Source organism: Stegodyphus dumicola, chromosome 6 (genome assembly GCF_044657685.1).
Source record: "Stegodyphus dumicola isolate Sdum_Otavi_A_Nest chromosome 6, ASM4465768v1".
Taxonomy (NCBI): Eukaryota; Metazoa; Arthropoda; class Arachnida; order Araneae; family Eresidae; genus Stegodyphus; species Stegodyphus dumicola.
The window spans coordinates 124,659,680-124,686,677 of NC_140773.1; positions in this window are offsets into that span (position 1 = coordinate 124,659,680).

Genomic DNA, 26,998 nt, shown 5'->3' on the forward strand with positions numbered 1-26,998 from the left:
TAAATGATCTAAAAATCACTTAGTTCGAAAACAAGTTTTTCTAACACTTGCGCAATAGCTGCAAAGTAAGACAATAATAATTTATTTACTAAAGAAATATTGATAATATTATCTACGAATATAAATTTAGTAGAAGCATCAAAAAAGAGGGAACCCATATGTAGGAAGTTTAATTCCGAAAATTGTGTTTTAAAGTAACTTGAATGTAAATTATGAAAAAAGCGTTTTACGGGCCTTGAATTTAAATCATGAATAACAAAATTTCAAACTTTGAAAAAGAAATTAAAAATTAAAAACAAGTAATTATCGCTATTGATCGGAAATGAGTTGACTTTACAAGGGGAACAAACCAACTACCGTTCAATGAACAATAATTAATAAATGCGAAGGTGTTTCGTCTTTTATTCGAGTAAGAATGATGATGCCAAGCTGGCAAATTAAGTTAAGCCAAAACGTTTAATTTGTAATTTCTTTTTCAAAGTTTGAAATTTTGTTATTCATGATTTAAATTCAAGTTCCCGTAAAACGTTTTTTTCGTAATTTACATTCAAGTTACCTTAAGAAAAATTTCGGAATTAAACCTCCTACATATGCGTTTCCTCTTTTTTGATAATTCTACTAAATTTATATTAGGAGATAGTATAATCATATATACAGTCTGTAACTTTCTCAAGTCATTTTTCCTCTCCAGATGGCAGAATCGTCAAGTTTGATAAAATAGTAATACCGATCAAGATGCAAATAAAATAATTTGCCATATGTCTTCTCAAACTAAAACGTTCCATTAGCAGCTAAATTGTTTCATTAAAGGGAAAGTAGTAAATGTAAAAATATATTTTCTTATGGTGAAACTCTTTTAATAGGATTAACTAAAAGAAACTAGGTCATGCAACAAAACTTTCTTAACTGAAATTTCTCTTAGCTTAATTCTGAACTAAACAGATAAAATCATAATGCTCAAAAATAGTCTATTTTTGTGTGTGCATATGTGGTGTGTATGGGTGTCTGTGTGTCTGCATTTTCTCTGTAGTGAAACGTAAGTGCATATTTACTGTAAACAAAGGAACAAAAGATTGAGTATATTTGTCTGGAAAAAAAGTAAATGGTTAAATTTCTTATAGAGAGAAACTTATACCTTATTAAAATTTGCTTTAGAGACCAGTAGAATATTTCTTGTATATACTGGTTTTCATTAAATTCTATTAGTGTTTACGTTTTTCTTATTGGTGTCAATTCTAATAATAAACCTATTAATTAGTAATCCTACTGATGTTGGTTGTATGGGTATCAACAGAATCCGATTGGTATCTATACAACTAACATCAATGTCAATAAAACTTTCTTCTGGTTTGTACTGGTTTATATCGGCTATTCATTTACTTTCCCTTTGGCATAAATAGAACCTTATTGGTTTCAGTATAATCGAGATGGATGTCTATTGATTTTAATTGTTTTAAACAGATTTTTATACTAATATAAATAGAACTGCTTATAAACAATGAAACTTAGTTGAAACTAATCATTGGTATTATGCTGTCTGCTAAAATTTTTTAAATTTTTATTTATTTTATTATTTATATTTTATTTCTTCATTTTTTATGCTGATTATGACTATTTCAGTTCTATGACCAACAGGAATTTTTAAGCTTGGAAAACATACAGTGAATGCTCTTCTCAGAACACCTTCCTAAGATAATCACCTGTGGAAATTCGCAGTATCTCTGAGGCCATAAATAAACATCAGCATTGAATACACTTCTCTAAAGTTGATCGAAGTTACCGGAATCCTTAAGTTATGAACATACAGACGGTTGTTCACTGTAAATGTTCATTCTTTCTGCTTCTGTTCTAGTTTTTTGCCCAACAGTAATCGATGCTTACCAAAATAAGTGAGTGCTTTGGTACGTAATTGGATATATATTAGACAGAAACAATACATAAATAACAATATAAAAGTTAAGAATGAAATTCTAAACGAGACCAAAAAAAACTAAAATGAAGGTCTAATGCTGCTAAAGATTTAACTAAACAAAAGATTAAAATTTGTAAATTAGAAGGACAATTTATACCATTCTATAAAAATTCTTTAAACTGAATTTAAAAAACAGAGAATCTATTAAATTTTAGAATTAAGTAATATGCGAATTGAGAGGCAAAAATCTTTTTAAATTTTAGAAAGTATTTTAAAATCTTAAAACGCAAAGTAATTATTAATATTTTAATGTTTCAGATCGACTCGTTAAGGGTAATAATATAAAGCATTAAAACCTGAACAATTAAAGTGTACTGAACTCGCGTTTCGTTCCACTTTTTGAGCAAAATTAATATGAAGGTGAAATTAAAAATAAAATTTAAAATACGAAACAAATTTCTACACAAAAGTCTTTTCACGTCCTCTCTCAAGAGTCAAGTGATTACTCAGACACGAATTCAGCTGACAACAACTAAAGTACAAATCATAAATTACGAAGCAAATTAAACAAATATAAAAACAAAAAATACAAAATACAAATCTAGTTTCCAGTACGTATGTGCGCAATATCAATAGTCAATTTAATCAATTAAAATTTAAACTTACAAAAATGTTTTACATAAAAATATTTTACAATTTTGACTAAGGGACCTAAAAACCATTATTTAATCGAAAAATGTCACACACTTCTAAACTGTTTGGTGATGTTTCCAACTATTTTACACTATAAATGTGTAAAATAGTTGGAAACATTACGAAACATTTGACATTAAAATAAAAGAGTAGTAAAAACTTACTAGAATTTCTGAACGAAATAAATTGACTAAATAAGTGGAAACTAAATGAAAAATGACGCAGCATTTCAGCATTCAAACATGGAGAGGGGAAATGATGGAGCAATTTTGCTATTTTTTGTATAAATGTAGAAACACTCAACCTAGACAATGTACTTCTAAGAAACCTGGAAAGGTTGCTAAAATGTTGTAATTGGGAATTTTGGCAGCAGAATAGCAGATGGAAAAATGATAAAAGAGAAATGTTTGTGCTAGTAGCGAAAATTAGGTTTACCCAAAAAAGTAAGAAGTGATGAGCTATGGAAGGAAACCAATTTGATACTACAAATAGTTAATGCTAACTTTGAACGTTAAATTAAAATTTAAATTCTGGCAAAAGTTACGGAAAATGAAGACAGTAAGTTTAAAGCCAGATATAGCATTTGTTGGTCTTTGAAATTAAATTAGCTTAGTTAACGAAAAGAAAAGAACCCGAGTTATAATACAGAATCTGTGCATGAAAACAGAATTATTTAATTATGAACAAGTCTCTAATTTTAGTAACTATCCTGCATTATTCTCCAATTAGTTTTAAAATAATAGAATCATAATGCAAAATAAAACCAGAGAACACATTATTATAGTTATTGCTTTCTTTTTTCAGTGAAAGTTTAATGTAATATTGTGGAATTTTATTTTCATTAATGAATTAATTTCTTCTTGCAAGTAATTAACGTAATTATAGATTTTCTTAATTCGGTATAGCTGATTGTGAATAATGTTATCTAAAAACGTTTTTTCGAAATATTAAGATTCCTTTTAATTCCAATTAATTCAATTGGGTTAAAATTGAATTTTTTTTTTGTAGTAAAGTTTAATACATTTTAAATACAAAACATGTGAATACAAATAGCTAATTTCTTTTTGAGTAAAATTGGGTTTCCTTAGGAGTAAATTGGACGGGCAATTATTGTGTTCTTCTAGTTTTTTCAAATTTATTTATTGGAATAATATCATGAATATATCTAAAATATTAGTAAAGTAATGTTTGTGAACTTGTTTGAGAGATTTTTGAAAGTGATATTCCTTAGAAAATAAGTAAAGGTTACATAAATGTGTGGAATAGAAAGTTTCCATAGGAATCCCGTTAATTTATTGAAACAATGCTTCTCTAAACTAGACATAGTTATTTAAAAAATGCAAAATTGGAGTGAATTTTCCCATTATCTTCCTATATAACTCTAAGAATTGCAGGAAGAGTTAAAAGAGTTTTAACTCAGTTAGTCAGTTAGTGGAAGAGAAATGTAGAAATTTTAAAATCGTAGCAATTGATTTCTTTTAGTTCCAAACTTTTAAGTGCAGAAACAACTAGAAAAATATTATTAGTAATCCAATTGTAACGATGCTCTTTATTAAGAGATTAAAAAACAATAGTACAATTTTTTTCAAGTTTGACAGCAAAATATTGTCTATTGGATTTCTGCAATTTTTAATACCATTAGCTATAAAACGGAATTTGATAGGATTTTTATTAATTTAGTTAAGGCACAGAGGTTAGAAAATATATTGCTATTAGAAATCAGTGAAATCTTTAGTCTCCGATGACAAGCTCTGAGCATCTTGACAATATAAGAAGCGCTGGATTTAGTTTTATGGTAGCTCATATTCTGCTAAGTTCTTTTTCGATAAGCAGTCATAAAATGTTTTTCAAATTATGCTGAAATTGTTACCCGCTTTGTCAACTTAAGTGATAACAAATTTCTGCTTAAGCTGTAGAACTTTCTTTTGAATTCCTAAGGTTGAAATGTAATTTATGATACTGAGAAAATTTATTTCTGATGCTGCTAAAAATTCAAGATTTCAGTTTCAAAAATATTGTGATGGAAAGTTTAGTTTTATAGTTAGCATAAAAATAAATTCGTATAAGTCTCGTTTAAATCGTTTTAAGACAATTATTAATTTGAGCTTTGTAAGCTGGATTACATTCAGTGCCAAAATTCATTAGCTTTCTAAATCTTTAATAACATCCAAATTTCCTGTGATAATATGTCCATGTAGTTTATGAACGAAAGAAATATTTCCAAGTAAATTGCAGAAACTTGGCTTTAGGATTCAAAACTTGGTGGTTAATGATAATTTTGCTTAAAGTTTTCTTACACTGAAAATAGAGCTTTGATTTGTAATTGAAGGCAGGGAACAGATCTTCAGCAAAATCTTCAGATCTTATCACTGCTGATAAGATCTGATGATTTTGCTGATAAGAATTCGATCGTAAACTGAATGAAGAAAGTTAATTTGCAGAAATATACATTGTTTAAATAAATATAAACATTGTTTTACTGTTTTCAAACTTACATATAGTCATGTTTTATATTCATTTATAACTTGAAATCCTTTATAATTATTTAAGTAGAATTTGTGAATTTGAATAAAAATTCTATTATTAAAAGTGTGTAGTAATTTGAAAATATTTTTAGTGAGAAAGGCGTTGTTTAGTACTTCTTCAAAGTTTTTTAAGCTATGGAGTTTTAATAGTTGGAAGGAATTTAACATTTTTATTTCCCTCTCTTTTTCCTAATACAGTACTGTTGTTAAAATGTTTAAACTGACAATAAGCAGTAAAGTTACGAGAACCTCGTATTAGAACCTGTAGAACCTTGAACATATGTGTTAAGCCCATATGGATAAAGTGTTTTAAATTGTAAAGTATAGAGAAAATCTTTAAGTTAGGAACAATTTCTAGATTAGATAGACAGACTGCACGTACATATAGTATCATATACATCAGTGTCTCTGTATGCAAAAATAAATGCCAGTACTGAAAATCACATTTGTAACACTACCGCTCACACAGAAGACCTAAACCGTTTCCTACTTTACTCTTCTGGTAATGATCTCAGGATCACTGATCCCTTTTAGATTAGATGGGTCTCGAAAGATAATTGTAACAAGAAGGTTCACTATCTGTAACACTGAATGCTTTCTTAGACGGCCACTTTGGATTCAAAACAGCTAGGAGCACTACGGGAGAGGCAATCTTTGACAGATCATTTTCAATGCTCATGTTCATTCGTGTTATCAAGAATTTTTTTTTCAGTGATGCCTGCCGTAAGACTGCTTTATTGCAATTAACAAAATATAAAATAGAGCAGAACGCTTGAAAAACATTTTTTTAAATATATTTTTTGTGACAAAGCATTTTTTCTCATTAATTTTCCTAGCGAAAATGACATTTTCAATGTCTTAGAAATAAACATCTTAGTTTTATTACTGAAATGAGAAACTTGAGTAAGCATTATTCATTCACAAACTTTGTTAGCGCATAAATGCAAAAAATTTCATTTTCCCTATATTTGAGAATATTTGCTGCAGATAAATAATATGGCGGCTTCCCATTACTCATTTTTCCCGTGGAGCGAAGCTTGCATATGTAACTTTCGTGTTCATAGCCTAGATGGATAGCACATAAATCATGCAACAAAGGACACTGTAGAGTCATTAGGCTTTTTTTTTTTTTTTTTTTTTTTTTTTTTAAGAAAGAGACATGGAAAATGAGCAATGACCTCCCCGGGACTTGAACCTAGACCTCTCGAATACGCTTCGAGTGTGCTACCGTTACACCACAAAAACATGCTGGAAGGACGGAGAAAATACCTTATAACATATTTCATAAGTTTTACTTTTGGTTTTAAAAGCAACTAAAAATATCCAGTTGCGGATACATCTTAAACTTCAAGAAAGCCCCTGTCAACAAAGAAGTTACACGTGGGCTGGAAGTTACTAATGCTTCAGTGAACTTGTTATTCAGCTTTTGTATATGTATTTAAAAAAACTGATTAAATTAAGTGCTGAAAGAATAAAAAACAATAAATTGAATCAATATGTTCTTTTATTATTCACAAATTTAAACATACTTTTTCTATTTTATTCAAATTGTGTTTTTGAATACAAGATTTATAATTAGAATTTAGATAGAATTAAAATTTGTTTTTACATTTTTGCTACAGCTGATGAAAATGCTTTATCTTCTTCTTATTATGTACTAAAATTTGAACGTATCTGAAAAAATATGAATTTTCCTGTAATTTTCAAATTTATCACAAGACTCATATTTTTCTGTTAGTACTAATGTGCTGCGGTTGTTTTGTACAACGTGTAGTTTTTATGTGTCAGAAATAAAATGTGCTAATCATAATTGGCAGACCAGAAAGGTGTTTTACTTTTGATGAAATAAGAATAATTGAATTTTTTAATTTTTGCACTAATTCTTGATAATTTTAGACAAGACACAAATGTTAACTGAAGAATACTTTTTGAACATACTACAATTAGATGATTATAATGCATTTGAATATTGTAGTTATTTTCATTATACGTTTCATATTGTTTTCTCTCTTAGACCCATTTTTCTACATATATTACTCTAGTTATATTTTGCATACGTTTAGTAATCTCTCTCGGTAAGTATAATAAGTATCTGTATGTATAACATATGTATATTCAGACATTTTTTAGCAAGTTTTAATGTTCACTATTTTAATAAATTGCTGAGAAAAATTTCTATTTATTTTTTCCTTTAATTTATTTTAATGGAGATTATTGGGTTCTTCGAGATATGGCAGAGCGCACGAGAAAAACACAACGAAATACGCAATGGCTAACTGCTTAAGGAAGGGGATGCCTTTACAAAATATCTTTGTATAGGAAACTATTTCGTATTTATGTTATACTTGGGAAACGAAGGAAACTCCCGTGCACTCAGACAGCATTCGAATAACACGAAATTCATCGAGATTTGAACTACAAGTGTTCTGCGGAAGCATTGCTTATTAAGTCTTACGAATTAATAAGTTACTCAGCTAGAACAATACTCCATACCTTCTGCAGATATATTTGGACTATCTGACAACCTGCTCACCAGGGGCCGAGCGGTAAAGTCGCTGAACACTGGTAGTTCGGTCCGAGGTTCGAATCCCGCGAACGGGCTGACTGCATGGGCGTTTTCGTGGTTTTCCCATGAGTGTCCGCCGATAACATCGCGGCAAAAACATCGCGGATGAAAACGTCGCGGAGAAAACAACGCAAGGCGAAAACATCGTGCTACAAAACATCGTGGGAGAAATCATCGCAAAGAGAAAACATCGCAGTCCTAAAACATCGTGGTACAAAACATCGTCGTCGAAAATAAAGCGGTTCAAAAACTTCGCAGTTTAAAAACATCGCCGTCGAAAATATCGTGGTACAAAATAAAGTATCTACAAATCATCGCATGACGATAACATCGCAGACATGCTTTTTCCATACATGCTTTAATAACTGTAAATGAATATTCCCATAAAGATTTGTGAGCGCAAAATGTAAAGAAGGATAATTTTTAATTTCACATTTTTTATTAAATAATAATTTTTTTTTCTGAAAAAGTAAGAAGGAAACTTAAGCATAGAAAATTAAATGCAACTTATAGATTATACTTTTCACGAAAAATTACCAGTAAAAAACTTTATAAAAAATTATTTATTAATGGCCTTTGTTAGTTAACTATGTCGGTTTAAAATTCTATTAATTGCTATAAGTTGCATTAATTTGCTATGCTTAAGTTTCCTTCTTACTTTTTCAGAAAAAATTTATTAGTTAATAAAAAAATGTGAAAGTACAAATTATCCTTCTTTCAATTTTGTGCTCACAAATCATTATGGGAATATCCATTTACAGTTATTAACGCATGTTTGCGAAAAGTATGTATGAAAAAAGCATGTCTGCGATGTTATCGTCAAGCGATGATTTGTAGACACTTTATTTTTTACCACGATATTTTCGACGACGATGTTTTTAAATTGCGAAGTTTTTGAACCGCTTTATTTTCGACGACGATGTTTTGTACCACGATGTTTTAGAACTGCGATATTTTCTCCCACGATGTTTTGTAGCACGACGTTTTCGCCTTGCGTTGTTTTCTCCGCGACGTTATCGTCCGCGATGTTTTCGGCTGTAACCTTTCCCATGTGTAACGTGTATACCAGCCAGCATGTGTAACGTGTATACGTGTTCTCCATGAAGGCATCCCTCCCCTTAGGCAGATAGCCCTCGAGGCTTTACCATAATCACACACACACACACTACCTGATAACCTTTATTACAACCTGCAGCCAAAGTAGACGCAGACGTGATACGAAAATTGACAGATGGAGTTGCTTTTTAAAATATAAATAAAAGGAAAAAAATGCGATATAAAAATTCTTTGTGCAGTTTCATTAACATATTTGTTGATAATTTTCTGTCGAAGTCAAAAGTTAGTGGTTTATGATCCTTAATGAATAATCTAGATATCCTTAATGAATAATCAACATATTTGTTGATAATTTTCTGCCGAAATTAAAAGTTAGTGGTTTATGATCCTTAATGAATAATCTAGAAGTACTGCGCATGCTCGCGCCATTGCTGTGTGTGTTTTCTTGAGCTCTGATTTTCATCTTTATTTTGTGATAATTAATGTGTGTAAACTATTTATTGTGTATAATTTTATTTGTGCAAGTGATCTGCTTTATATTTGTGCAATTTGTTTCAAGTTAAAAGAAGTATTGTTAACATTATGGCTCTTGCAAGATTTCGGTATAGTTAACCCTAGCTTAACGATTTGTTTACTTCTTTGAGTAGTGCTACGAAGTAAAAGAATGCCAAGATGGACGAAGACGATGATGTGTTTTATAGTGCGCTTAAATGTTGCTATGATAAACTTGAAACGGCTATTGAGTCAAAGTGTAATATGAACCAGAATATTCGTGAAGAGGCAAGGCATGCAATGTGTGAGTTAAAGTGTTTGATTACTAAGAATTTTGAACGTATTAAGTCGTTGGGTTACCGTGAAGCTTGTAGGGAAAGTCTTAAAGACATTTTCGTAAAACCAACGTATGCTAGTGCTGTGCTGCCATCTCCTGTGGAGAATGCAAAACAAAATTCTTTAAGTTGCGGTCTTGTCATTTCTTCGGAAAATCGTTCGTCAGAGGATATTAAGAAGATTCTTAAATTACAAATTAATCCTGTAGAGAAAAAAGTGGGTATTCTCAATCTAAAAAATATTGGAAATGGCAAGGTATTGATAGAATGCCCCTCTGAAAATGATTTAAAAAGGATACAAACTGAAATTCAAGTAAAATCACCGGAATTAACTACCTTTCCTTCCAAACGAAGGAATCCTACGATCTTAATAAAAAATGTCCCTAATGAGATAAGGGATGAGGATGTTCTCGATGTTTTAAAAAATCAAAATCCAGATGTTATCGCCTCTGAAAATAAATGGAGTGAATCTCGAATTCGATTTACGTTAAGGAAATTTCAAAATACGAGACATTTAGTTGTTGAGGTGCATCCAGACATGCGTAGAGGTATTTTACAGGAATGTAGACTAAAAATTTCTTGGAGCATCTGTACGGTGGATGATTTTGTCGTGATTAATCGGTGTTTTAATTGTTTAGGATATAATCACCGTGCTGAACACTGTAAAAATCTACGTGCTTGTTATTTCTGTGCACGTGAACATGAAAGTAAAAATTACCCACATAAGAATTTGAAAGTCTGTATCAATTGCATTAGACGCAATCAAAAAATAAAAGATGAGAAAAAAAAATTAAATGTAAGCCATTTGCCTTTTTCTGAAAGTTGCTCTTGTCATGAATTTATAAGAAGTCAAAATATAGCAAGAACAAATTATGGATAATAGTCATAATTTTATTTTAAAATTTGTTCAAATTAATTTACATAGATGTAAGGCTGCTACTCAGCAACTTGTTTTGAATATGGAGGTAAACAATGTTTCTGTTGCTTTTATTCAAGAACCTTACTCTTATCATGGTCTTATGCCTGGCTTTCCGAGTTCCTTTAGGTTATACTATGATTTTAACTCAGAGGTCATAAAGGCTGCTATTGTTGTTCGAGCCGGATTTCTACCTACTTTTTTGGATTTGAGATTCTTGGATTATAATATGGTGACTCTTGATATTATTTTTAAAGATACTAAATATTTTCTATTTTCATACTACTTTGAGCCCTCCCGATGTATTGAATTTGATTTGCATAAAATAAGTCGGGTCTTCCAGGCTAAGGATCTTGCAAAGCTTATTTGGGGTATGGATTCCAATAGTAAGTCTGAACTGTGGTTTAGTCCCTACAGTGATGCTCGAGGAAACAAGCTTGGAGATTTTGTCAGCTCCTATAACTTATATGTGATCAATGAGGACTGTGGCCCTACCTTTTGTTCGGAACAGGGATCAAGCTATATAGATGTCACAATTATGGGAGCTGATTTGCTAGCAAATGTTACCCGCTGGTGTCTCTCGGACTGTGAATCATTGTCAGATCATGCAATGATTGAATTCGACTTATCTGTTTCTGATGCTTCTTTAATTGCTGTCAGTAGAATTTTGTTTAATACAAAAAAGCAAATTGGGGATATTTTGAAAAATATTGTTCACAGTATATTTCTTTGATCATTAATGGTTTGGATTCTTGCTCGAGCACTGACTCACTTAATGCGATTGTAGATTTTATGACTTCAGTTATTTTTCGGGCATGTATTAAATCTATGCCTATTAGAAGGACTGGTAGGTGAAAAGTACCTTGGTGGTCATTGGAAATTTCCATTATGAGAAAGAGAGTCAACGCGGCTAGACGGAGGTTCCAGAGGACTACTAGCAATGATATAAGGGACTTGTATAAGCGGAAATACCTTGATTTAAGGAAAAAATACAATGAAATGCTTATTGAGGCCAAATTAGAGTCTTGGAGGAAGTTTCTTTCCGATATCAATAATGAGAATGTGTGGAAAAAAATTTACACTTATGGTATTAAAGAAAATTTTATGAGGAAGATTGAGATCTCAGGCCTTCAGCTTTCAAACGGTAACTTTACGTCTTCCTTGGAGGAAACTATCGATGCTATTCTTGATAAAGCTTTTCCTCCTGATTGTGTGAGACTTGATAATGACTTTCATACTCAGTGGCGCTCATCTGCTCGCAATAGTTATGCGTCTCAGATTGATCCTCCTTTTTCGCAGGCCGAGGTTGATGATGTAATTCGTAATTTAGGGCTTGGCAGGTCTCCTGGCCCGGACTCTATTCCCAATGAAACCATAAGATACTTCCATCGTCTTTTTCCTGCAGTTTTTCATAGATTATTTAATATATGTTTGAATCTTGGTGCTTTTCCACGAACTTGGAAGAACGCCCTTGTTATTGTGATACCCAAGAAACAAAGTATCACTGTTCCACATGTGAATAATCTTAGGTGTATCTGTCTTCTTTCTTCTTTAGGTAAATGTTTTGAAAAACTAATTACTAACAGAATTACTTGGCATCTACATAAAGAAAATATTCTTAGTGCTGACCAATATGGTTTCATTGCTCAAAAATGTGCTGAGGATGCACTTCTGCGTCTTAGCAACATTGTACAGAGGGGTAAGATGAGAGGTTTGTACACTATTTTAATTTTTCTTGATATTGAAGGAGCTTTTGATAATGCATGGTGGCCTGCTATTCTCAATTTACTAAAAGAAATGAAGATACCTCAAAATGTGTTTAATGTTGTTTCTGATTTGCTGAAAGACAGGACGGCCGAGCTTACTTTGGGTGGCACCTCAAGTGTTCGCCGACCTCAAAGAGGTTGTCCACAAGGTTCTGTTTCCGGTCCCAAGTTTTGGATTATTATTATGAATGATCTCTTACAGAAACTTTCTGATCTCTTCAGTTGTGAAGTCATTGCCTTTGCAGATGATTTGTTGATTTGTATTCAAGGAAAAGAAATGCAAAAAGCTTTTCGTCTCGCCCAAGATGCTATAGATTTCATTTATCATTGGTCAATAGATTTTAAGTTAAAGTTTAACCATGCAAAATCCAAGGCCATGTTTATTGATAGAAAAAATACTACTTATGAAGGATATAAATTGCTTTTAAATGACAATCCCCTTGAGAGGGTGAATGAAATTAAATATCTAGGTGTTTTTTTGGACTGCAAATTTAACTGGAAAAAGCATATTTCCTACATTTCTAATAAATGTGAGAAACTTCAGCGAGGGCTGAATCGAATTGCTTGTAATAGTTTTGGTGTTAAATCGAATGTTAGCGCAATTATTTATAAACAAGGCATTGTACCCCTTATTTCATATGGATGTAGAGCTTGGGGATTGTCTCTAAAAAAGAAAATTAACTCTAAACGCCTGCTTCGAGTTCAAAGACGAATTTTGCTGCGAGTTATAAGCGGTTACCGAACTATTAGTTACAATGCTGTTTTCTCTCTTGCCGGATTTCCACCACTGCATTTGTTTATTCTGACTTTTATAGATTATAAGAATAGTCTTGCAAATTACTCCAATTCTCACTTTGGTCGTTTATTGCCCTTGTCTGTTCTACCACATCCTTCTGTAAGACAACCAGTACAGATTCTGGATAGTACGGACACTGATGTTAATTCATTCTCATTTGTGCTGTATACGGATGGTAGTAGGATTGATGATAAAGTTGGTTTTGCTTATGTTATTTTTCAAGATGATATTGAAATTGAGTGTCACCAATTTCGCATTAGAAATGAATGTACTGTATATATTTCTGAACTTCTGTGTATTAATTTTGCAATCAAGTGGATAATTAGCCAGAATGGAAGTGGTTCCAGCTATTTAATCTGTACGGATTCACTCTCTTCCCTGGAATCTCTTAAAAATACCTCTTTATGTAATGATATTATTGTCAATATACAGCAGTCTCTCGGAGATCTGGAGAAGAGGGGTATTTCAGTGTTTTTTACATTTGTCCGTGGTCATTCGGGTAATTATGGAAACGAGAGAGCTGATTGGCTTGCTAAGAATGCAACTAAAAATGATATTAACGTTGATGTAAATATTCCAAAATCTTATTTAAAAAAAACATTCAAAGCTAAAATGATTGAGCGGTGGAACTGTGATTATATCTCTTCTGATAAGGGATCTGTTACAAAAGCATTCTTCCCAACTATTTTTGAAAGACTGAAAAGTAAGGACTTGTTGCTCAATTTTAAAGTTACGCAATTTTTGTCTGGACATGGTAAGTTTAATGTTTATCTTGAACGATTTAAGCTGATATCTTCCAATTTGTGTAATTGCAATCTTAGCGTTGAGCAAAGTGTTTTCCACCTGCTTTTTGATTGCCCACTGCTTGATAAAGCAAGAAATCTTTTGAAATGTAGATTGAAATTCATTGGAATTCATTGGCCGCCGAAATGTTGTGATTTTGTATCCTCGATTTCGGCCTACCGAGCTTTCAATGATTTTGTTGACTTTTATTTTAAACACTGTTAATGATTTCTTTATACATTTTTATACTTTTGTATTTACTTGTGTTTTTTTTTCCTTGTTATGATTTCATTGTATTGTTGAAAACTGATGATATTACTTACTATTCTGCCTTTTTCACTTACGATTTGTAAGTCTCGTGCGATACTTTGTGGTGCACGAGGATTTCTTTTTCTTTAAATAAAAAAAAAAAAATAATGAATAATCTAGATGATAATTTTCTTAAACACTGTCCAAGAAGGATATGGATAAGAAACCACATTTTAATGTAAAATGATCTCCAAATTACCACTGGAATCTATTCCATTGTCGAGGGATCACTTCTTGTTCTATTCTACTACTTTATAATCTGAGTACAGCAAGTTAAAATTGAGGCATATGAGGTATAAACTGAAATTTCATGCATGCATCGATTGCACGTAAATGGTAACATGGGTTATAATAATCAAACACAAGATTGAGGAAGAAAGTTTTGAGGACGAGTTTCATAACCATGCAGAATAATGGGGACAATCAAAGCTCTCAAACGCTTAAAAATTGTAGTTCTATAAAAATAATGAGAATAACAGGGCATGCTAATTAATAAATACAAATTATAAAATATAAAACTGTTATAAGAAATTTTCGTATTAAAGGTGAAGATTATTTTACCTAACGCAAATGACAAAATTACCCTTTTGCATCATACACTAATAATGCCAAACATAAATATTAATGCTAAAAAATACGTATAAATTAATATCCACAGCCTTGAATAAAAAGTTTTAAAAATACCTTGTAATATTGATATATTGAGAAGCTGAGAAACGCAGTCACCAACATCTGGTCATTTGCAATAAGACATGCAGGATAATTTATTTTAAAATACTTCTATGACCATTGTATCAGAGTAATTATAATGATTTTAAAAATGAATAATCCCAACCATAAAATTAGTTAACAAAAATAAAAAAACCTTCCTTCCGTGGTCGCAGTGTTTAGTTTAATTTTTTAATCAAATTGTTTATTTTTAGCACAAAAGGGGCTGTTAGTTTCGGAATGGGATTATGCTTCGAGTCACGATAAATGATTCCTTTCACTTTTCATTCGAATTTGATGCCATTCGGGAAAATGTAAGACATTCATACTTCAAACTGAATCTGTCTGTTGTGGATTAACAAACTAAGCTATTTGAAAGCAGTAAGTGCAGTTCTTAATAAATTTGTTTCTTACGTTTGAATCGGATTGATTTAAATAATAAAAATGCATTTAATTCATGATCTATCTAATTCAAACTATTAAATATTGTTACAGACTGACGTTACATATTTTTATTACTTGTTTCATATTTTGTAAGTCTTTAATGAATTTTTGGTAAAAAAACGCCATGATTTGGAAGCAATAGTACAAGGAATAAAAGATTCTTATTTCCAGCGCGCCAGACTGCCTTTAGGAATTCTAAAGATATGCTGTTTTTAAATATCTTGTGATTTAACTCTATAAGTGAGAAGAACTTGATAGTTAATAAATTAAGTTAACACAAGAAACGTTAATAATAAATTGACAAAAAGAAATTTTTTAGCCATGTTACTAAGAAAACTGAACACTGATATGATAAACTGAGAAGACTGAAAAAAGAATAGAAAATTGTACGTCAACACTTAACATACTCGATCTGGAATTCTAAACATATGCTACTATGCTACTTTTAAAATTTCGTGATTTCGCTGTCGAATTATATATGCCTAAGTGCGAAGAAAACGATGCTAATAAGGATTTAAAACAATGAAAGAAAGAATAAGTTTGCGAGATTGATTACCTCGGTAGACTGGTAGACTGCGAGCTCAGGGAGAGTATGAAAAACCTTAACAAACCCTTTTGCGAGACCTTAAGATTTCTTTAAGCATTTTCTAAATCTGAAATCTTTCAGCTTTTGAAAAGTATTTTCTAAATATATTTTTAAATTCACTCAAATTTTGGAAGTAGTGTACATATATGTCAATATATGTACACTACTTCTTCCTCTGTTAAAGATTTTTGTTACTGAATTTCATTTTCTTTAACAACTGAATGTCTTTAAACACATGCATTACAAAATCAATATGTATGCGAAGAGAGCTTTTAGTTGGGCAAGTACAAACTGTAAAAATTTAATTTTTTCTTTGTTGCATACTCTTTGACAAAAACTCTTAAAGCAGAAATTTAATAGATGCTAAGCAGTGCTTTCTTAGGTGCAGTTTTTTTTTTTTTTTTTTTTTTTGTTGTTGTTGTTGTTGTTCATAATCTCTTCACTTTTAGACTACTCCTTGCTTGAAATCTTTTCTTCTAGATAAAGTGCTTTGCAACATTTCTGTCCCGATTTGGAGAGATTTAAAAAACAAAACAAAAAAAAAAAAAAAAAACTCGCAGAATTTTCATCCAGTTTATTTTGGGAGAAGCCCGAAAAAATGAGATTCCAACTGCCAAAAACTCTCGTATTTATAACTCGCGTGGTGCTACTTAAAGTAACGTCAAGAATTTTGAATAAAACCTTGACATTTTAATCCGGAACTCCAATATCTTGCGATCAATATCACTTTGCATTAAAAACATGCATCCATCTTCATGCTTTTATATGTTTTTTAAATAATAGGCACGATAAAATACAAATGGGAATTATCTTCTTCTCCATCGTTCACACTTATATTTTCATTGTTGTTTTAAAACTGACAATTCTTAAAAGAAGTATACAATCAAGACCAATATGTAAAAAAGAATTTAAATTGTCCTTTATACTTAAAGAAACATTGCTGTAAGCTCATTCACTTCATAAACAAATGGTATGCATTGCATATGAGTAACTTAAATATCTGTCTTTTCTTTAATGGTACAGAAAACAAGAAACTATGAAATTTTTTTGAGTAATTTAATAATACTTTTGATGTAATTTAATACTCTTCTTATTCAAAAATCTATTTGTTTACGTATAAATATTTCTGAAAATAAGTGTCTTCAAATAACTGACGGAGCCCTAAACACGTAGTTTATTTCAAATTTACTTACTGATTTCCTGTAATGTTACAAGTCCACCAGAAGTAAGGTTTTTCGTTTATTTTCAGTTATAAAAGTAGACCACCAGTCACTGAGAGCTGAAATCTGGTAGTTCAATCTCAGTTTTAATATACGAAAGTACATAATGTTATTTCTCATGCGTATTGTAAAGATCATCATCCTTGCCCTAGAACGTTCTCTTACAAATGCATCCCCTCCCATTGAGGCAGACAGTCCGCTCGTAGGTTTCCAATTTTTAACAATTAAACTGTTATAAAAGTGCTTTGCCCAACAGCGTAAAAAAATAAATCACTAAAAATTAATCTGAGCTACTTAATAATATTTTGCAGCATTTTGCAGGATTAGAATGATACCGTTAGTATAAAATACATTCGTAACATCATATGTAGCATAACTTACATTCTTGAAAACATGAAATACCATAATTGGGCTCAATTGAATCAAAATTAATGCGAAGGTATTGGCTTTATCAGTAATCTCTCTCGTGTTTTCAGTAATAAACTAGTAAATTTTTAACTCTTCACTTGCATCAGTGAAGTAAATTACGATCTGTCTTTCTGTAATTTTTAAGTAAGATCAAAATAATTATAAGAGCTTGATTTAAGACAGTCATACGGATGCGTAAGCCCACTAAAACTTGAAAGATTATTGTTATACTAATTTATACTGAAAGAATGCATATTTCAGGGTCTTATTTCTAGAAGATGACAAAGAATATCATTATAACAATTTGCTTGGTACCTTTCTTAAACCTCTAATTTTCCCCTCGCATTTCCTCTCCGGAATGAAAATTTAAAACTAGTTGAAAATGAGTATTTAAACGGACAAATCTTGTAGTTCATTCTAGTGTGATTTCGCTAGCCAGCGCAAGTTACTTGTTTGTCCTTGTCTTAACGCTGAGTTGCTGATACGCCATTTTGGCCATTTAATAAGTACATCGCCAGGTAGGTAGTTGAGTCAGCCTACTTAGCCTTAAATTCGTTATTTCAGCACTACTCTTTATCTTTGAATTTATTGTGAAATTATTCTTAGGTTCCACTGCAAGTCGTTGGTATTGCTGCAAGCACGAATTACGTGCATTTGTGTTAAGAGTTTGATGAATAACAAAGGGTTTATTTTACCCTTTTTTGGTGCTGTTATTATTCACGCCTGTGCCATAAGTCGCCAGGTTCCTTAGTGAGATCTACTGATATTTATGATTGCAAAGAGAGTTAGATCCACAACTCAGGAAAAATAAAACATATGAAAGGAAACATTTTACAGTAACTACGTTCGGAATCATTAGCATTCACTAAAGACTATGATTCTTAACTTTCAAATTTATAGTAGTAGGCGAAAGAGTAACAAACTAAACGATTTAGAAGCAGTATGCACAATTATAATTTTTTATTTGATTGATTTAAATAAAAAATGTATTAAAATCATGAGACGACTAGTGAAAAATATTCGAAACTTTTATGAAATTACATTAGTTGGGCTCATTCAAATCATTACATACTTTTTCTTTTTTATGATAACTATTTTATGTGATTTAACTATGGTAGGTGATGTATGGTTATACTGATTATTTGTGATATTTTGGGTGTACTATTTAATTATGATAACCATAAATAGTAATATATAAAAAAACTGTGAAAATCACATAAATAAATAAACATGGAAAATTTGCATTTAGCATGAAATGCGTCTGAAGTATAAGAAGGATAGTGTATGTAAATTAACCGAATTTAGCACATGAAAATGGATCATGTTCATGTTTATACATGAGATGTGTTTGTAGGATATGTTTTTGTTTTATATGCATTTTTATAGATACGTATATAATTTCATAATTCGATTCAAATTTACTCCAGTGAGAATATACGAATTTTTATTTTTGAAAAGACACTTACTTCTAGCAAAGTGCAAACACTATATGATATATTCTGACATGGTATTTTCGTAGTTATACTGTATGATACTATCCCAGTTCGAACTAAATTGAAGAGACATGGTCAGAGAATGTCATTTATGCATTTTCATGAAGCATTCAGGAATTGAATTCATGTATGGAAACAGATGACTTTGTTACTGAATGTTCCTGGAATATGACAAGCTTCAGCTGCTCTAATTCTGTCTCTGTACATAAGGTCTACCTATTTAGCTCTCAAAGTGATAATGCATAATTATTTGCCCTGAACCTACACAATGAAGATTTTACCTTACATTGTGTCATTTTTCATAATTTGGCCAGATTCATTTTGAGAATAGTATTAAAATACAAGTTTTATCTCAAAGAACACTATACTAAATATTTGTCATTAATGCTCGAAAATGAATATAGTAAAATAGTATTTAAATAAATATTATTTTACTACATAATAAACATTGATCATCATTCATTTAGAAGAATCCTGACACTTTTCGTTTCTTTTTCTTCTTTTCTTACTTTAAATATACTCATGAGTAATTTGAAAAGAACACGACACTTCTGTGTTTGTTTCCTTAAATAGTAGTAAAGAATCTTGAATAATAGACCATTACTGTTCATGCAAGTGAGAGGTATCTTTACAAAGACGTTAATTACTGCTGTAGACGTTACTTACCGCGCTGGCCAAGGAAAAGTGTCCAAAATAACAGCAGCACATAAAAGGTAAGAAGCAACGTCTTACCTTTTATGTGCGTGTTACGATTCGATTTGGGACTCTCCTTTTCAAAGTTATATTAAGAATTTATCATTTGGTGATTTTTAAAAACGAGATTTCTTCTTTCATTTATTACACTAATGTTATCGAACTAAAGCATGTTGTATAAAATCATGTTCATCTGAAAGAAAAGGAGCAGCTGTTGTATTTTTAAAATGCACTTTTAAAGTACCTGTGTAAAAACCTGTAGGCAATGTGGTGTGGTGTACTTGATTATGGCAAAGCACACTAAGGCTATCTGCCTAAGGCAAGAGATGCCTTCGTGGAGGACTTTCTAATGGCTATGCAGCCAGCCCGTCCGCGAAAAAAAAAACTGTAGGACTGCTCCTTGAAATGATAGGTGGTGAACTGCGAATAACACATCACTTCAAGTGTGAACACCTTCGTCAGCATAATAAGGTTTATATTACATAATGAGTTAAATATGTTGCCCTAGTAATTACGCACATTTCTTACGCCTTGTTTTTTTCTGTTTTAACAAATGTGTTATTAGCTGCACATACATGGATCTCATACACAGAAATAGTTATGAATTGCATCTTACTATTCGTATGGGAAAAAATTGTAGATACATTAGTTTCTTTTTAGCCCAAAGAGGCATTAGCTCAGATGGGATATTTGTCTTGAAACGGCATTTTGTGTCTGTTCATTATAAATGTCCGTTTCACATTTCAAATTGTTGCCACCAAATATTATCACCCTGCATTAAATTTAAAGAAATTAAATAATGAAAAATCTGCATGCATGTATGCATGTTTCCTCGCCTTCTGAAAACTACGACTGTACCTAGAGCCATCCAATTTTGAATAATTAAGTCCGCCATCCGAATATGAGCACCTGGAAGCCCGAACTTGGAATTTCTTTTATTATCTACTTCATATTTTGTAAAACTTTGACGAATTTTTTATTAGCAAACTTGACGATTTCAAAGCAATACTGTACGGAAAAAATTATTATCTCAGAGCGTGAGACTATCTATCGAAAATTATGAAGGTATGCTGTTTTTAAATATTTTATCTCAATTATTTTATTAGCCCTGTTATTTACTTATCTCAATTATTTATTAATTATATTATTTTTATTAGCCCAAATGCTCTCAAAACGCGTATGTATGTGTAAATAAAAAAATTCCCCTTTGGGTGTAATATAAAATCTGGAACATTTCAGTTTTCTTTTTGTTTTTTCGTAGCAAGAAAACTTAAACATCGACTACGCTCTCGATAGCATTTGAATTACTTATATCCGTAATTCGAATTGCCAGCTAGGAGAGTGCATTTACACCACAAGAGTACTGGATTTGGAAAATCAGAGAGTTCCTGATATAACGGGTGGCCATAATTAAACTAACAGTGCTCACAGTGTTCTGTAACGCGATCTATTAGCGAGAATGACTCCACATTTTGTAGGAAGATTAAACAAGTCGGGGGACGAAGGATTCCGCGAAAAAAGAATTAATTCCAAAAGTCACCGCTAGGGGAATATTTGGCGCTGTGTAATAGAAAATAGAGTGTTAACAAATGCAAATCAATACGGAAATTACCTTTTATTTTGCATTCAAATGAGGTTCAATGTGGCTGCCGTTGTTGTGAACCACATATTGCATTCTGTGCACAGTATGCACAACAGCAGAAAGTAAGATGTCTGCAGTAATCTCCCGTACAGTCCGTGATATGTTATCCTTCAACGTAGCCAGGTTCTGGACCACTCCTTGATAGACCTTGGACTTAAGGTAACCCCATAGCCAGAAGTCGCATGGTGTAAGATCAGGCGACCGAGGTGGCCATGCAGTTGGAATGTATCGGTTAATGACTCTTTCTGTTGTGAATTTCTGTCGTAGCTTCTGTTGCACCCGTACAGCAACGTGTGGAGGGGCTCCATCTTGCATGAAAATGATTTCCCCCAGGCGTTGTCTTTGCTGAAGTGCCGGAATGACAAAGCTGTTCAACATGTGGCGATATTTCTCTCCGGTAACAGAACAAGATTCCGGTCCTCTCGGGGTAATGTTCTCATAGAAGAATGGACCTACGATAAATTCCGCTGGGAACCCACACCAAACAGTTACCTTTGGTGAATGTAAGGGAATTGCTGTGACTGCATGTGGTGATTTGTCATCTCAAATTCGGCAATTCTGGGTATTCACAGTTCCATTCAGGTAAAAGTGGGCCTCGTCTCTCCATAAGATCATCCATCACGGCCAAGCATCATCCACCTCCTTTTTGGCAAGAAAGGTGAGAGCAAAAGTCAATCGCTTATCATGATCGGGGTACAGTAACTCCTGTACACGGCTGATCTTGTACGGATAGAAGTTAATAATCTTTCGTAAGATTTTCCATACCGTACTGTAAGGCATATCCATATTCCATAAGTCATATACATAATAAAAGGTAATTTTATTCCGTATTAATTTGCATTTGTTAACACTCTATTTTCTATTACACAGCGCCAAATATTCCCCTAGCGGTGACTTTTGGAACTATTTTTTTTCGCGGAATCCTTCGTCCTCCGTCTTGTTTAATCTTCCTACAAAATGTGGCGTCATTCTCGCAAATAGATCGCGCTACAGAACACTGTGAGCACTGTCAGTTTAATTATGGCCACCAGGTATTTCTTTAATTATTTCCTTACATTCTTTTACACTTTACATAAGATAAGATTAAGGCCACATGATCCAGTGGACGAAATCCAGATAACGATGAATTAACGCTCACCATATTTCTCATGAGTGACCACTGTAGAAGCATTATATTCAACGGCGTGAGGAAAAGCAAAAATTCAAGTTCGCCCTCTCCAGGTTTCTAATCGCGTATCTTCTGTTTGCCGCCTAGGTCTTGTACCGAAAGAGCACGCACGGGAGGAATACGATAATTCTTTATAAATTTATCTAAAATTCCTTCAAAAACCAATCTTAAAATTTTTCTCTTAACAATGCAAACAAAATTATGAAATGTTGCGATTATCGAGAAATATTCTAGATTTGTTTATTTTATATTATTTGACAATTATTAAAAAAATATATGCTGAAGTAGAAAAGCAAAATAAGAGAGAGGGAAGATAGGAAGACGTTTTAAACATCTCACAATTTTTTATCAAAAGACGACTACAATTAAATTTGATTTGATTACAGCTTATAATCTGTTTGCAGTAGAAGCAAGTAAATATTTCAAACCTTGAATAGAAATTTTGTTTTTTGAAAGGAAGATTAGGAAGAAAGTCACCGATGGGTAAGAAAAAATTATCTAAAAATATCCCATAAGCCTAATTTAAACGTATTTGGTTGAAAAGATAAAATTTATTCAACATAATTTATACGGCATTCTGTAAAAATTCTGCCAGTCATGAATCTTCAAGTGCAAGAAATTAATTAGCAAATAATTTTTAAGTTTTATTTAATTTTGTACGCAATTTATATTGCAGTGCTACTGTAGAGTCATTAGGTTAATTGGAAGCAGAAAAGATGAAAAATTAGCAACCGCCTCCGCCGGTAATCGAACCAGTGACTTCTAAAATACCGGCTCAGTGTGCAGAACCACTACACCACGAAGGCTCGCTAGGGAAGTGGGAGAAATACCTTATACTACTATCTTATCAATCTCTCACTTTTACCACGTACGTTTACTAACTATATATATTGAACAAGGAACATTTTATTTAAAAGAATGTGGAAAGCGTAAAAAGGAGGTAAATCTTATAAGTCAAGATTGAAAACTGATAGAAGCATTTCCTTTGCTTCTGAAATCAATCCTTTGTCATAGTGTTTGAGCGGATAGTTCCTAACAGTTGCAGCCCAAAAGAAATGGAATCATATTTGTGTTTTTTAGAATAATTAGTAAGTACTGAATTTTAAGATCCCTTTAAATTGACTAAGAACATAATAAAGAGATCAAATGTGTTAACTGCTAATAGCTTATCTGCCAAACAAATGTGTTCATTATATGCAGTCATCTTCCCTGCTGTTCATTCTAAGTTATGTGAAGGAAACGTTTAGGTACCTTACACTATTACTTTGTGGAGTTAACTTTAAAGCTAACTATTAACTTATTAGCTAGCACATAATCTGATCATTTTGGGGATTTATTGCCCTTAACAACTACTTATCCGTGAGCACAAAATTTAACTGAAATTATAATGTAAATTAAAATGACTACTCGTTTATTACAAATACAACAAAGATAAAACTGCTTGTTCTGAACCTTAATTTCAAATAGGTACAAAAGTAAGTTCTGATTTCAAAATAAACATCTAGTTGCTTTACACTATACAGTTAACAGCTAGTCCAGATAACTTGTAAAATAGTTACCCGCTACATTTGTTCAGCTAGATAGCGGCGACAAACAATCCAAATGGGAGCAAATAATGTTAACTCTTACTTGAAAACTGTGCCGCATGCTTCGAATTTGCATAACCTTCTAGTCTGAGCGAAAATTGCGAAATGAGCCAATAAAGTTAGGAAAGGATTTGAACTCAAAAGCTGATTGTTAATAAAACTTGAGAATAATTGTTACAACAGAGTCGATTTCGATTTCGTATTTCTTGATACATTGCTTAATTTTCATTTTCGACTGTCGATCAGCCGCCACTCCCAGATGAAAATAGCTTATGCTAGCAAAATACTCCCACAGAAACTCTACAATACCACTCCAAATTGGCGAATATTTTGAAACTAATTTATTTGCTTAAGAGTTATAAAATAGCTGCATAAATTATCAACGAACTAATTATTTAAAAAATTTCTGATTATTAAAATTCTTATCTAAATATGAAGATACCTTAAGCATTAAAATATCATAGATAGTTTGATACACGCTAATGCCCCAGAATAAAAATACAGCTTAGTTAAGTTCTGTGACATGCAATAACAAGCTGTATAATCTTATTTTTGTCATTTTATGTAAATTTAATGATACAAATCCATTAAGTTCAAGTATCTTCTAAGTGAATGTTCAATAAATAAAGCTTACTTGAAGAATTTTGGCGCAGTTTCTTCAGGAAACGAAATAATGCTTAAATTTAGAGGAAAACTTGTTTAAGAAATTAAAATAAGATCCAATTCTGTCATAATACTAAAAATTAAACTTCACTTCACATGTTAGGGAAAGTTAGAATTAAACAATGAAACTACATTTAATAAATATGAAGTGACACTTTTCTGAAAAACCTAATCTTTCATTAAAAAAATGTTATTTATAATTCAACAAAAGGATATGTTTTATGGTACTGTGCACACGTTTCTAGAGTAGGTGTACACATCATTACGTGATTTAATCGATTTTGGAGTGTTTTTATCGATTTATTCCAGCTTCGAAGCATAGATACTAATGATCCACGTGGGAGTGTCAAGGTCTTATAAAAATCGTTTATTTGCACTCTTCATTTTTTATTAAAGCATGAGGATATAGTGTAAATAGGTTTGAAAGTTTGGTTTTAGTTTCAGAAACTATCTTCAACGAGAACAGTTATTTAGTTTCTTCTAGCTAAGAGTTACTTTCATTCAAATCAGTCTTCGCAATTCAACCCGAAAATGAAATCGTATTGGAGTATATTACACTTGCACTGCTCTTCATAAATGTTAAAAATATCTCAGAAGCATAGATATTGCTGGATATCTAATCACGTCATAGAATATTCAACTAGATCTGTAACGTTTCACCGCTGAAGTCACAGCTGTTGTGCAAAATAGGTTCATTACTTCAATATTATATTCAGTATATGCAAATGTCTGCAAAAATCTTCTTACAATCATAGATAAATATTGACGCCTTGATAAATTTTATTTATAATTTCAAGCGTTTAATTGGCTGAGTAATGTAAATTTTGGCAGAAGTGGTGTAACAACTGCAAACTTTTCATGTGAATGCTCTTTCCGAGATGAAAATATCTTATCACTTGTAGCATTATCTTCAAACACAAATTTAAGTTTTATTTAAGAAATCGAGAGCTGAGTCATTTTCATATTAGACAGAACAGTCCAAGACTGTTGGGCAGGATCACTTTTGAGCAAACTCTTGAATAATGACTTTTCCAACTCCTCATTTGAAGGGTTGAACACGTCTTTGCTCCTTTAGAAGGATATATTTGTCATGTGGATTTCTTCTAATTAAAACATGCAAAGAACACTCTACGTGGCGGTAAATCCGGATTCAGATAGGTTAAACAAAATCCCTAGCTATGACAGTGTCCATTTTTAGATTTCTTTTAATCGGAATATGCGAAAATTTCTGTATTAGAAAAATACGGTATCTGCAGCTACTGCAACCTAGAATACCGATAGCAAAATCCAGAATGGATACGCTATACCATTTTAATATTTAATCAGTTTATAATGTCCCTCGCTACTTTTTCTATGATAAAATATTGAGGAACCTAGTGAACTAAGTAGCGACTTATCGCTGAGTTCAGGAAGACAACGTATACTCGACAATGGTTAAAATACCCTTTTATTCTCTCAAATAAATTATAATAGTTGGCCCCTTCTCAGGCTTACAGGAAAAGCCTCCACTCCGGCTTTTAAATCAGGATAAGAAAATTAGAAACTGATATAATACTAACTAAAATAGACTTATCCGAAGCTAGACACAAATATCTAACGCAGTTGGCCCTTAATTTAAACTAGCCAGTGATTATTAACAGGCACGTACGATGAGCAATACGGTGAGCGTAATAGATTCAGGAATGAAATAGCCAGAAGGCAAACACGCGCCACTAAGGACTCCTAAGCACTATCTACCTCGAAGTAAGTTGAACTTCTTTTAAATAATATTTCATTTGCATTCAACGCGATTCTAAAAACTCATCTTGATAGGGAGTTGCAAGTTGGAATTAGGAATTGAAAGGAAAGGGTTTCAAAATTAAAATAACTGTTGCAAAATTAAAATACACCTTGAAATTTTTTAAAAGTTTAGCAGTTTTTTTAAATAAGCATTTTTATAATAAAGTTATCTTTTACAAAGATCTTGCGATTTTGTTTAATATTTCTGAATATTTAAGCTGCTCAAGCATTTACTCTTAAATGGGTTTAGTGTATTTTCAGATTTGCATATGTAAAAACATGTTTAGAAATTATATATAAATATGTTTTGTGTAAAGTAGTTAAATAAATCATCGGATAAAAATAACTTCTTCTTGAACCTTATTTCTTTTTTTTTTTTTTTTTTTTTAACTCTTTGGGCATCTTCTAAGAGCTTTAGGGTAAGATTTCCTTGCAAAGCTTCGCAGTTTTCAGAGACAG